At 43.8% G+C, this 14376-nt stretch overlaps 1 long non-coding RNA gene across 1 annotated transcript; it reads left to right on the forward strand.

The window, feature by feature from the left end:
- The first annotated feature begins 6290 nt into the window (after positions 1-6290).
- Positions 6291-14048, forward strand: LOC140739459 (uncharacterized). The gene is made up of 3 exons (XR_012101651.1): positions 6291-6476; positions 9480-9598; positions 13839-14048. It is a non-coding gene; the product is annotated as an uncharacterized lncRNA (long non-coding RNA).
- Positions 14049-14376: the final 328 nt, after the last annotated feature.

Raw genomic sequence — 14376 nt, forward strand, 5'->3', positions numbered from 1 at the left:
GTGTTAAAATCAAGTTTTCCCCTTTGCCCTTTGCTAATTCTGGCCTCTTGCATGTCACCATTTTTAATCACTCCCTTAGTCTCTCTGCAGCACACTCAAAATGCTGGAGGAATTCAACAGGTCAGGCAGCATCTACGGGGAAGAGTAAACAGTCGAAGTCTTGGGCCGGGACCCTTCTTCAAGGGCTGGAGAACCTGATCTGAGAGGAGAGTGGACTATAGGAAAAAAGGGAAGGAGGAGGGACCGGGGGAAGTGATAGGCAGGTGAGAAGAAGTGAAAGGTCAGAGTGGGGAATAGAGGAAACTGGGCGGGCCGGGGGGGAATTTTGTTCACCGGAATGTGAAATCAATGGTCATACCATCAAGCTGGAGGGGACCCAAACAGAATATAAAGTGTTGCTTCTCCACCCTGAAGGTGGCCTCATCTTGGCACAAGAGGAGGCCATGGATCAACACATCGGAATGGGAATGGGAATTAAAATGTCTGGCCGTTGGGGAGTCCCGCTCATGGCGGATGGTGCAGAGGTGCTTGACGAAGCGGTCCCCCAATTTACGACAGGTCTTACCAATGTAGAGGAGTCCACATTGGGAGGACCACCCACAACAGACAACCCCTTAAGCTCTCTACCTTTCCACTTCTCTCCACCTTGCACATTCTCCCTACAACCCTACTTGTCTGACCATGACTTGGGCATTTGCCCTACCACCTGTGTCAAGATTGGTTTGATAACAATTCCGTGAGGTAACAGATGCGAGGCAGCCTGACTTGACACAGATCATAACTGAGCACATTTGGGGTCACGCGGTTGAGTTATCCTGAGAGAGGAACTTGATACGTTCCGAGGGCAAGAGGTCTAATGTGTAAAATCGCTGTGTCTAATCTCCCAGCCAGACGTTTTTGTAATGTGGTTAGGGCTCATGTAGGGAGCAGTAATGTAATACTCCGACTGGGGGAGCGTGCTGGCTGTATATAATTCATTTCTTTGTCAAGGATGAAGCTAGCACTTAACTGGGTTAAAGTTCAGTTTCCCTATCAGCGTCCATCCCCATCCGTTTATTACTTGTCTGGGAATCCCTCTGAAATTCTTTACCATTATGAAGAGTACAATAGGATAAATATATGCAGGCTTTTTCTCCTGAGGTTGGGTGAGGGTGAGGGGCAGCACAGTAGCATAGTGGTTAGCACAGCGCTTTACAGCGCCAGGGACCAGGGTTCAATTCCCGTCACTGCCTGTAAGAAATTTGCACATTCTCCCTGTGACCGCGTGGTTTCCTCCGGGTGCTCTGATTTCCTCCCACAGTCCAAAGATGTACCGGTTGGTAGGTTAATTGGTCATTGTAAATTGTCCCGTGATAAGGCTAGGATTAAATCGGGGGATTGCTGGGCAGCCCGACTCGAAGGGTCGGAAAGGCCTATTCCATTCTGTATCTCAGTAAAATAAAAAAATAAATAAAAACTAGAGGTCATGGGTTTAGGGTGAAAGGTGAAATATTTAAGCGGGTGGTGCAAGTGTGGAACTAGCTGCCAATGGAAGTGATGGATGTAGGTTTGATTACTACCTTTAAGAGAAGTTTGGATAGGTATGTACATGGATAAGAGATGGTATGGAGGGCTATGGTCCAGGAACGGGTAGATAGGACTAGGCAGAAAAAGCAGTTGGTACAGACCAAAGGGGCCGAAGGGCCTGTTCCTGTGCTGTAGTACTTTATGACAGTATCAATATTTCTTCTCCTCCAGAGTACAAAAGGTCTTAAATGATTCCTTGCGTAAATGATATCACCTGGACAGTTTCAACTAAGTCATAAATCCATTTGATATTAGACAATGGATTTTGTGATAACTAAAAGATATAAGACCCTGCATTTATATCATGCTTTTCACACCTCCCTGAACCATTTATCATCAATGAAGTGTTTGGTCAGTGTTATCATGTAGAAAACAGGCAGTCATGAAGCTTTCACAAACATCAATGCAATAAAACGCCAATCATTTTTATTTAATATGCCCTAGAAATTCTGCAGATGCTGGAAATCCAAAGCAGAACACATACAAAATGCTGGAGGAACTCAACAGATTAGGCAGCCCCCATGGAAACAATTAAACAGTCAACATTTTTGGCTGAGACCCCTCTTCATGGTTGGAAAGGAAGATGTCAGGATAAAAATGTGGGGGAGGACGGAACAGGAAAAAGGGTAGCTGGAAGGTGATAGATGAAGTCAGGTGGTTGAGAAAGGTAAAGGGCCAGAGAGGAAGGAATCTGATGGGAGAGGAGAGAGGACCATAGGAGAAAGGGAAGGAGGAGGGGACCCAAGTGGAGGTGACAGACAACTGAGAAGATATAAGAGGCCAGAGATGGGGAATAGAAGAAGAGGGAAGGGGATTTTTTTACCATAAGGAGAAATCAAAAATCATGCCATCAGGTTGGAGGCTACCCAGATGGAATTTAAGATATTGCTCCTTCACACTGAGGGTAGCTCCCCCATCGTGGCCCAGGAGGAGGCCATGGATCAACATGTCAGAATGGGAATGAGAATTAAGATGTTTGGCCACCGGGAAATCCCACTTCAGGTGGAGGTGGAGCAGAGCATGTTTATTTAATATCGATTAATAGGTAACTATTTAATAGGCATATGGATAACACCCCATCTTTTCAAAGTAATGTCATGGCAAGTGTGAAAATAATTTACATTTCTACCAGTGCTAATATTGCTGATTTGTCTGTGGCAAGTAAGCCCTAAGGGTAAACGTACACAAAACGCTGGAGGAACTGCTCTTACAGAGAACTGTGGCCCATCTAGTCCACATTCAGCTCTTATTCTCCCCAGTCCCCATCAACTCGAACCCAAACCACAGCCCTCCATACCCCGCCCATCCATGTACCTATCAATTTTTCTCTTGAATGTTGGAATCAAAGCCACTTCCGCCACTTCCTACTCTCACCACCTTATGAGTGACAAAGTTCCCCCTCATGTTCCCCTTAAATATTACACATTTTGCCCTTAACCCATTACCTTTGGTTTTAATCTCTTTCAACCTCAGTGAAAAAAAGCTTGCTTGTATCTATCCTATCTTTGCCCCTCATAGTTTTATACCTCTATCAAATCACCCCTTTTTTCCTACACTCTAGGGAATAAAGTCCCAATTTATTCAACCTTTCCTTATAACTCAGGTGTTCAAGTCCCAGCAACATCCTTGTAAATTTTCTCAGCACTCTTTCAATCTTATTTACATCCTTCCTGTAGGTAGGTGACCAAAACTGCACACAGTACTCCAAATTAGGCTTCACCAATGTCTTAAACAACTTCAACATAACATTCCCACTCCTGTACTCAACACTATGATTTATGAAGGCAAATATGCCAAAAGTTCTCTTAACAACCCCATCTACCTGTGGCTAGGTAGATGCTACCTGTGCTGCCTCTTTCAAGGAATTATGGATCTGCATTCCTAGATCCCTCTGTTCCACTGCACTCCTCACCATGTAAACCCTACCTTGGTTTGTCCTGCAAAAGTGCAACACCTCACACTTGTCTGCGTTAAACTCCATCTGCCATTTTTCAGCCCGTTTCCCCAGCTGGTCCGGATGCTGCCGCAAGCTTTGATAGTCTTCCTCACTGTCCACTATTCCCCCAATCTTGATATTGTCCACAATTATCTCTGGTCATGGTAACTTTCACATCAGATGAGACCTCGGTTTAACGTGAAATGCAAAGCACCTGTGACTGTGCAGCATTCCTTCTGTGCTGATAGTGCCAAGGCTGTGGAGTATTTTATTGTACGGTAGCCTAATCGGTTGTGCCAAAGGGAGCAAAATAGTAAGGTAGTGTCAATGGGTTCATGGACAGTTCAGAAATCTGATGACTGAGGAGAAGAAGCTGTTGCTAAAACATTACGTGTGCGATATCAGGATCTTGTAACTCCTCCCAGATGATGGTAATGAGAAGAGGGCAAATCCTGGATGGTGGCCATCCTTAAGAGTGGATGCTGCCGTCTTGAGGAATCACCTTTTGAAGATGCCCTTGATGTTGGGGAGGCTAGTGCCCATGATGGGGTTGGGTGAGACGATGCTAGACAGGGCAGATAGGAAAAGATTGGAACGGTGGTTCCCAATCTGGGGATCACAGACCTCTTGCATATTTGTACTGGCAAAAAAAAGTTGGGAATCCCCTGGTTTAGAAGGCTATGGCAAATGGGATGAGCTTGGATGAGCATCTGGGCTGATATGGACCTGTTGGGCCAAAGTGCCTGTTTCCATGGTATATGTCTCTACAATGAGTCCCATCCTCATTGGTTGTTGTACCAGGATCATGCTAAATCTGTCCAATAGTGGGGCGAGCAGCCTTTAGCCTGCCTTCTTCTCCCATCAACTCATCGTGTAACGGTTATGGCAGGAAGGCATGAAGGTGATAATCAGTGCGAAGTACCATAGTGTCATCCATGGTTTGATAGCATAGCCGTAAGGCCATAAGTCATAGGAGCAGAATTAGGCCATTTGGCCCATCGAGTCTGTTCTTTCATTCAATCATGCGTGATTTATTAACCCTCTCAAGCCCACTTTCCTTCATTCTCCCTTCCCCTGTAACCTTTGAAGCATTACTAATCAAGAACCTATCAACTTTGGTTTAAAATATTCCTAAATGCTTGGCCTCCACAGCCATATGTGGCAATAAATTTCTCAGATTCACCACCCTTGGGTAAAGAAATTCCTTCTCATTTCTGTTATAAAGGGACATCCTTTTGTTCTGAGGCTGTTCCGTCTGGTCCTGGTCTCTCCCACTGCAGGAAACATCCTCTCCATATCCACTCTATCCAGGCCTTTTATAATACAATAGGTTTCAGTGAGATCTCTCCTCATTCGTCTAAACTCCAGCAAGTGTGGAGTTAGTAGTTAGCGTGATATACAGCGTTAACTGTGAGATTGGGGTTCAACTCCCGCTGCTATCTGTAAGGAATTTGTATATTTTCCCCTTGATCACATGGATTTCCTCCCACGTTCCAAGGATATACCATTAGGGTTAGCGAATTAGGGGAATGCTATGCTAGCACTGGAGGTATGCCAACACTTGCAGTCTGCCCAGTGCAATCTTTGTTGATTTGATTTGATGCAGAATGATGCATTTTAGAAACAGAATCAGGTTTAGTATCGCCAGCATATATCATGAAATTTATCGTTATGCGGCAGCAGTACACTGCAATACATAATAAAACTGTAAATTACAGTAAGAAGTATATATTACGGTATATTTTACAGTATAGTAAAAAAGTTAAATTACATAAGTAGTGCAAAAAAGAAAACAAAAGGTGTGGGGTAGTGTTCATGGGTTCAATGTCTGTTCAGAAATCGGATGGCAGAGAGGGAAGAAACTGCTCCTGAATCACTGAGTGTGTGTCTTCAGGCTCCTGTACCTCCTCCCTGATGGTAGCAACGAGAAGGTGGCATGTACTGGGTGGTGGCAGTCCTTAATGATGGATGCCACCTTTTTGAGGCATCGCTCCCTGAAGATGTCCTGGATGCTGGGGAGGTTAGTGCCCACGATGGAGCTGACACACCTTTCTGCAGCCTGCTTCGATCCTGTGCCGTGGCACCCGTCCCCCCCTTAGTTAGAATCCACAGTACTTCACTGTACGCTTCAATATACACGTGACGAATAAAGCTCATCTTTAATCTTTCCGGACCCCCGGTGGGTCCTGGTGCCATGCCTGAGAAAGTGAGGTGTGTTGACAGAAGCAGTAAGCTATCACCACTCCTTCAGCCCAGGCTCAATCCAGATGTGAATCCAGCTCCTTCAAACAACCGTGAGGCTGCAGGTAGCTCCCCACTGCAGACCAAGTAACGGATTGAGTACTGACAGGTAATTAAACCTACACCTCCCTAGCCTATGCGTCTCCACAGTTCAGCATGAGTTTATAATTAGGGCATCCGGAGAACAATTAAAACATTGAGCCTCATTTTAGTGTTAACATTGGTAGATTTAAATAAAGCTCTTTGGGAACTGAACCCACATAATACCTTGCTGGAAATTTTGACCAAACCATCAGAAGCACTGTGGCTAATGCTTTTTCTGTTTTAACAGCGTTCCGAACGCTGAAAAAGAAAGCTTTGTTCCCAGAGGGATCTTTCTTTGTGTGGCTAATACAGTTTCTAAACAGAACTACAAAGAGAGCTTTCACAGGACTGATTGTTACACATAAACACAGTCGGCTCTGGATATTGTGTTACACACTGCGGCCGTGGTCGGACATTTTCCTGGGATGTGTGCCTCATTGCTTCTTTCCTGCCAATCATCAAGGATTCCTGGAGCAAGTCATAATCCTTAGTTTAGCATTTCTGACCCTGGAAATGAGTAAAATTGACTGCAGCAAGATAATCCTGTGAGCGAATAGTAAATAGTTTACATTATGAACTGCCCGTCATGATCCCAGGTTCTCTGGAAGCTGCTTTCCAGTTAGCAAAATGCCTTTACAGTGAAATTAGGGTAAGTATTAACTAATTTTACAGAATATACAATGAGATCCCACAAGCATTAATGAGCGACTCACACACAAACACTTTGTGTCTTTTGGTCAAAAAGCAGATCAAGGCTTAAGGCTAATGTTTAATGTTAAGGCTGAAAAGTGCAATATTTAAGAGGGACATCTTCACTGTGATTGTGGAATGAGGTTGCAGTGGAAATGGTCGATGTGGGTTCAATGTCAATGTTTAATAGGAATTTGGATGTGTACATGGCTGGGAGGGCACAATAGATGGGCTGAATGGCCTGTTCTCAGTGCTGTAGTGCTCTATGAATGTAACCTGTCATCCAGTGCACCTAACAATGCAGTCCTCTCTCAGCAATGCACGTTGGCCCATTATGCTGTGGTCAATTGGCTGGAGTCCAACTTGAATTCATGGTTTTGTGGTCAGGTCAGCAGAGCCAAGGGTGACTGCGAGTTTGCGTTTTGATTTCCTCTCTTTCAGCAACGCAGACGTTCGGCTTTCCTTTTCCTCTCCCTTTCGCCTCAGGATCATTTTCTTCGGCGCCTTCTGTTCTCGGGTTCATTGTCACGGCCACCACTCTTCCTGCGTGAACTGGAGTTCAGTGTAGATGAGTCATTAAACCAGAGGTCACTGTGGCTGAGTCTGCCTTTGTCCCCGTTCCTCTGACACACACACACACACACACGCACACTCCCACTTCCTTCCCTTTCCATCAGCAGACTCGTGTTACCCCCGCTCAGAATCAGAATCAGGTTTCATATCATCAGCATCTGTTGTGAAATTTATTGCCTTTGTGGCACCAGTATAATGCAATACATGATAATAGAAACACATGTGAATTACGGCATATATATTTTAAATAGTTAAATTAAATAAGTAGTGCAGAAATAGAAATAACAATATAGTCAGGTAGCATTTATGGGTTCAATGTCCATTCAGAAATCAGATGGCTGAGGGGAAGAAGATGTTCCTGAATCGTTGAGTGTTTACCTTTGTGCTTCTGTACCTTAAAGATGGAGATGGAAGTGGATCAAACCATGATGTCATCTCCATCTTTAAACCTCTGTGTATCAACCTTATTATCTTTTGAGGTAATAATCCCCTGGCCCCTCTCCCATGATGTAAACTCCAGAGACTGGCATCATCCTAACTTGCATTCTGAACTTCCCAACTCTCAGTTAAACATTGTCTCAAATTCTGAAGTTCTCATCTTCATTTTCAAATCCCACAATGATCTCAACCCTAGCTCCCTCTGTAATTTCCATCCCTATAATCGAGCCACACCAATTACGATCTTCCGCTTCTCCCGAATGGAGCAGGATTCCCTCCTCAAATGTCTCCCCCTCGCCAGCCTTTCCTCCTTTAGGACACTCCTTGAAAGGTTTTTCTCCAACCAGCTCTTCAGTTACCAGTCTGAACATCCTTCTAAGTTGGACAATGTCCATATTTTTTGTCTGATCAAGTGAATGGGGCATGTACACAAAGCTACAGATGGAGTATAAATAGAAATTACTTGTGCCACTTTCTATATCATCAGCAACTCAAATGTGGTCATCTAAAAACAGATCGGTGCACTGACTAATTCAGAGTATGTTTTCCACTCTATCTTGCATTGAAAGGTTGAATATGCCAGTGCTATCATCTCTTTGGCAGTTCTCCTGGTCTTCAGCAGATGTCATTTGCAGTCAGTGAGTTTGCATATCAGGTCCAAATCACAACCAGAATCAAGTTATTGTCGCTGACATATGTTGTGAAAACTGTTGTGTTTTGGCACCAAGATGGTGCAGTACATTTTAAAAAATTACTATCAGTTGCAACATGAAATATGAAAAATGAGTAGGTAGTGCAAAAGAGAGCAAACATTGTGAGGTAGTGTTCATGGATACATGGACCATTCAGAAACCTGGTGGCAAAGGGGAAGAAGCTGTTCCTGAAAAGCGAGTGTGGGCAGCATTCTAACTGGTTGCACCACTGTCTGGTACGGAGAGGCCGCTGCACAGGATCGGAAAAAGGCTGCAGAGGGTTGCAAACTCAGCCAGCTCCATCATGGGCACTAGCCTCCGCAGCGCTGAGGACACCTTCAAACGGTGATGCCTCAAAAAGACAGGACCCCCCCCCCCCCCTCACCCAGGACATGCCCTCTTCTCATTGCTGCCTTCAAGGTGGACCTACAGGAGTTTGAAGGCACACACTGATCAATTCAGGAAATGCTTCCTCCCCACTGTCATCAGATCTCTGAATGGACAATAAACCCACGTACACTACCTCACTTTTTTTTTCTTTTTTTGCTCTCTTTCTAATCTACTTGTTTAATTTAATGATATATATATATATATATATATATATAAATGCATACCTTTTGTAATTGATAGTTTTTAAAATTGAAAACAATATATTTCATGACATATGCCAGTGATATTAAACCTGATTCTGATGCTGATTCAGGCTCCTGTACCTCCTCCGTGATGGTAGTAACAAGAAGAGAGCATGTCCTGGATGGTGAGAGCCCTTTATGATGGATGCTGCCTTCCTGAGGCACTACCGATTGAAGATGTTCTCGACAGTGGGGAGGCTAGTGCCCATGTTGGAGCTGGTTGAATTTAAAACCCTCTCCAACTTTCTCCGATCTTGTGTGTTGGTGCCTCCGTATCATACAGTGATGCAACCAGTCGGATTGTTCTCTACATTACATCTTTAGAAATTTGAAGAGTCTTTGGTAACATACCAAAGTTCAAAGTAAATTTAGTATCAAAGTATGTATAGGTCACTATATACAACCCTGAGGTTTATTTCCTTGTGGGCATTCACAATTTTTCAATGAATCTAGTAAAAACTACATAAAAAGTTTGACAACAACAACGTGCAAGCTAAGACAAACTGTGCAAATACAAAAAAAAAATAAACGGTAAATAAATAATACTGAGAACATGAGTTGTAGAGTCCTGGAAAGTGAGCCCATAGATCTTGGCCTGAAATGTCAACTGTCTGTTCTTTCCCATAGATGCTGCCTGGCCTGCTGAGTTCCTCCAGCATTTTGTGTGCTCCACAGATCATGAAATCAATTCAGTGTTGAGGAGAGTGAAGTTATCCACTTTGGTTCAGGAGCCCGATGAGTGAAAGGTAATAACTATTCCTGAATCTTGTGGTGTGGGATCTAAGGCCCTTTTACCTCATTCCTAATGGTAGCAGCATGACGAGATCGTGATCTGGATAATGGTGGTCCTTGACGATGGACGCTGCTTTCTTGTGGCGGCGCCCCTTGCAGATGTGCTCAAGGTGGAGGAGGGCTTTTCTTGTGATGGACTGGACTGCGTCCACTATTTTTTTTGCAGGCGTTTTCCATTCTTGAGCATCGGTGTTTCCATACCAGGCTGTGATGGAACCAGTTCGGCTATTTTCCACTTCGCGCTTATAGAAGTTTTTCCAAGTTTTAGATGGCATGGCAAATGTGTGCAGACTTCTAAGAAATTAGAGGCTCTGCTGTGCCTGCTTTGTAATCACACTTACGTGACAGTCCTAGGACAGACCCTCTGAAGTGACTATGCTGAGGAATTTTAAATTGCTGACACTCTACACCTCTGATCCTCTCCTGAGGACTGGCTGATGGTCTTACAACTTCCTCCACCTGTAAGTCAATAATCAGCTCTTTGGGTTTGCTGACATTGAGTAAGAGGTTGTTCTTGTGGTGCCATTCAAACATATTTTCAATGTCCCTCCTATACGTGATGTATCTAACTAGCGTCAAGCCGATTGTTCAAGGTGAGCCAATTCACGCCTTATTAGAAGTCACTCAGTTTGCCCAGAAAATAGGCATCTCACAGATCATAGTGCTATAAAACTCGTTGCTTGTATCATAACTCAAGTTAGCTGCAGACCTGTAAAGCTATATTTTTGGTGTATATAATGACTTCCTCTGATGCTTCACCATCTGTTCGTTATTTTATTGACCTTTATGTGCAGTATCTCGAGATGCTTTCTGCATTAAAAGTATTATGTGGGGAGGGGGAAGAAAGGAAATCTTGTAATATTGCCTCAATACTTTCTGGCACTAGCTTGATTAGATTACAGCCCACACTTCTCCCACTCTCTCCCTCTAAGGTATTCTTTATTCTATATATAGGCCTCTCGAACCTGTCAGTTTGATTCAGCTGGTCGAAGGTGATTTTTGCAGTGTCATTTTCTACCCTTGCCAAACAAAATCTGGACAATTGCTTTCAGTTACATCCTGGGACTAGGACGTGTGGATGAATCGGGAAAAGGCAAATGGAGTATTACTCAGGATGGCAACACGAGTGAATCTACAGATGCTGGAAATAAATAAAAAACACAAAATGCTGGCAGAACTCAGCAGGCCAGACAGCATCTATGGGAGGAGGTAATAACGATGTTTCGGGTTGCTCCTGATGAAGGGGTTTGGCCCGAAACGTCATCACTACCTCCTCCCATAGATGCTGTCTGGCCTGCTGAGTTCTGCCAGCTTTTCGTGTTTTTTATTACTCGGGATGCGCTTGCAGAGAATTATCATCACTTTCAATGAATTCCCATTTGAGTTTTAAAGCTTAAAAAAAGTTTAAGATTTGATTATGTGATGCAATTAAATAAAACCAGCTGAGAAGGGGGCCATTCAGTCCATTGAGGCTGTACTAGCTCCTCAGTAGAACCCTTCTAGTTAGTCCTCCTTTGCCTTCCTATGACTCCCCTTTCTTTCAAGTTTTCTCCAATTCTCTTCAGAGAGCTGTCGTTGAATTTCCTTCCGCTGCACCTTCAGGCAACACGCTCAGCTGCAGCTCAGAATGGCGAAGAAGGTTTCCCTATTTCTCCTTTGCCAAACACCTTCGATCTGTATCGTCTGTTAACCAGACTGCCTCCTTACCTAAGGCGACAATGCTTCTACGCACCCCTGTAAAACTTGCCCTCAAACTTCCCTGCTTCACAGAGAACAAAGCCCAACTTCCCAATTCTCAACACAGTTTTAATTCTGGGCCATTCTAGGCGGATGAATTATATTTTCTTTTTTTTTCCTTCTTCTGTAATTACCTCATGAACCACAAATCCCAATTTGATTGCTTTTGAGCCTTATAGCTGTTTCCATTTATCTGGTATTCATAAACGGTTTAACCTTTCCCCCGGCCCTCACTCCTACCAATTAGGTTCCAGCTCCTTTATTCTATAAATAAAACACTTAAACTTCCATTGTTCCATCAGAAATCACACGCAGAAATTATCCCAGGTTATTCATAAGCAGGCCCAGATTAAACCGGAATTACTTCAAATAGAGCTAACTAGATTGCAATTCATAAACAGTAATTGGTTTATTATTGTTACAGACTGTATAAGCTTTTGTTCGCAAGCTATTCAGCCAGGTGCTTTTGTGCGTGAGTACGTCATTCCATACTATTTCCATATCGGTCACCCTGTTACTGAAAAGCTTTGGAAAGGATGCTGAAGAAGTTTATCTGAATGCTGTCTGGACTAGAGGGCGTGTGGTATAAGGAAACGCCAAAATAGAGGTGTACAAAATTATTCTCCAAGAGAACCACAACCCTGTTGTGGTTTGGAGGTTTGCGTGCCTCAATGACCCAGAGAGCTATGCTGGCTGGAGACAGGGCTTTATGCTTTGAACATAGAACATAGAAAACCTACAGCACAATGCCCACAATGATGTGCCAAACATGTACTTACTTTAGAAATTACCTAGGGTAACCCATAGCCCTCTATTTTTCTATCCAAGAGTCTTAAAAGACCCTATCATATCCACCTCCACCACCATCACCAGCAGTCCATTCCATGCACACACCACTCTCTGTGTAAAAACTTACCCCTCACATCTCCTCTGTACCTCCTTCCAAGCACCTTAAAACTGTGCCCTCTCGTGCTAGTCATTTCAGCCCTGGGGAAAAGCCTCTGACTATCCACACGATCAATACCTCTCATCATCTTACTCATCTCCATCAGGTCACCTCTCATCCTCCGTCGCTCCAAGGAGAAAAGGCCAAGTTCACTCACCTTTGGCTCTTGGTCACCTTTTCCAAATAGGTCAAAAGGTAGAGGTCAGACTAAGAGTGGTCCACCGGTCCTCCAGGTTTGGGGGTTCAGCTCAGGGTTAACAATCCCGAGTGGTAAACCAAAGCTGTTACGGAAACCGCAATGAAGAATCCTTCTACATCTGAGTGTCATGGTATTCTTGAATATCCACCAGGACTTGCATGACTGACAGCAGTGACGACTGAAAGAAGGTGCTGACACAATGGAAGAAGCCTTGAACTCCGCCAGAGCTGGAGCACCTTCCAATGCTGCCCTAAATGCCAGCAGCATATCAGGCAGTAGAAAGCAAGCGAGAACTAAAAGGAGAGGATGGACAATCTTCAGTTGTTTTCTCTGGCGTGTCGGAGGCTGAGGAGTTTATCACCTAATAGTAGTTTATAAAATTATAAGAGGCAAAATAGAGAGCCGGCATCTTTTTCCCAGGGTCGAAATGTCTAATATTAAAGACCATGCATTTATGGTAAGGGTTCTTAACCTGGGGTCTGCAGATAGATTCCAGGGGGGCCATAAATCTTGATATTTAATGTAATAAAGAAGCAAATATATTACTATATCACAAATTTTAAAAAAATATTTTGATAACCATATTTCAATATAATTGATCTCTTCTGTAATTGAATATATTTTATTTTATATAACTAAATACATAATTCTGAGAATGGGTCCATAGGATTCACTGGACTGACAAAGGGGTCCATGGCATTAAAAAGGTGAAGAACCTTTGGTCTAAGGAGAGAGGGGGTAAGCTTTTGCCTGGAATGTGCTGCCAAGAGTGATGGTGAAGGCAATTTAGATAGGCAGGTGATAGGCTCCATTGAGGACATCTTCAGAAGGCCATGCCTCAAAAGGAGGCATCCATCAGTAAGGGCCTCCATCACCCAGGACATGCCCTCTTCTCATTACTACCATCAGAGCAGAGCTACAGGAACCTGAAGACACATGTTTTACGAACAGCTGCTACCTCGCCTCACACAGATTTCTGAATGGACAATGAGCACTACCTGACTTTTTGAAGCAGAGTCCTGCCGAAGGATCTTGGCCCAAAATGCTGACTGTACACTTCTCCATAGATACTGCCTAGCTGCTCAGTTCCTCCAGCATTTTGTGTGTGTTGCTTGGATTTCCAGCATCTGCAGATTTTCTCTTGTTCGAGACCTCACTGTTTATGCTCTTTTTTTGCACTGCTTATTTTATATATATTTCTTCTTGTAATTTATAATAATTTTTTATGTATTGAACTGTACTGTTACTGCAAATTAACAAATTTCATGCTATATGCCAGTGATATTAAACTTGATTCTGATTCCGAATGTAGGATGGCCAGTCAGAATTTGTCGAGGCCCGGAGCGTATCGATGTGATGCTGCCCGGGTCAGGGCGAGGAATGACCCGATGTCTGGACGGTTTAAGCGTGCAGCAGATAGGTTGGAAAGTCCGGGAGTCGGGACCAGAACCGAGGGGCTGGCCGAATCTGCTCGTGGTTCCGTGACGCTTGCTCCGCTCTCTGCTGCAGTGAGGTTGAGGCTGTGGGCCTGCTCCGGGCTTCTTGTCTGCAAGCTCTGTGATGTTTTGCTCTGCTGTTTGATGAAGTCAAGCTGAGGCTGTGGGCCTGCTCCGGCTGCTCTGGGCTTCGTGCCTACGGACTCACCTTCGTTCTGAATGCTGTTGCTTGCTTTTATTGTTTTATTAATTTGTTTTTTTCCCTCTCTTTCTCTCTGCATTGTGTGTTTGTCAAAGCCTTTTTTTTAATGAGTTCGTTTGGGTTCTTTGCTTTGTGGCTGCCTATAAGCAGACAGATCTCAAGGCTGTATAATTTATACATACTTTGATAATGAATGTACTTTGAACTTTGAA

Source organism: Hemitrygon akajei, chromosome 1 (assembly GCF_048418815.1).
Source record: "Hemitrygon akajei chromosome 1, sHemAka1.3, whole genome shotgun sequence".
In the NCBI taxonomy this organism is placed as follows: domain Eukaryota; kingdom Metazoa; phylum Chordata; class Chondrichthyes; order Myliobatiformes; family Dasyatidae; genus Hemitrygon; species Hemitrygon akajei.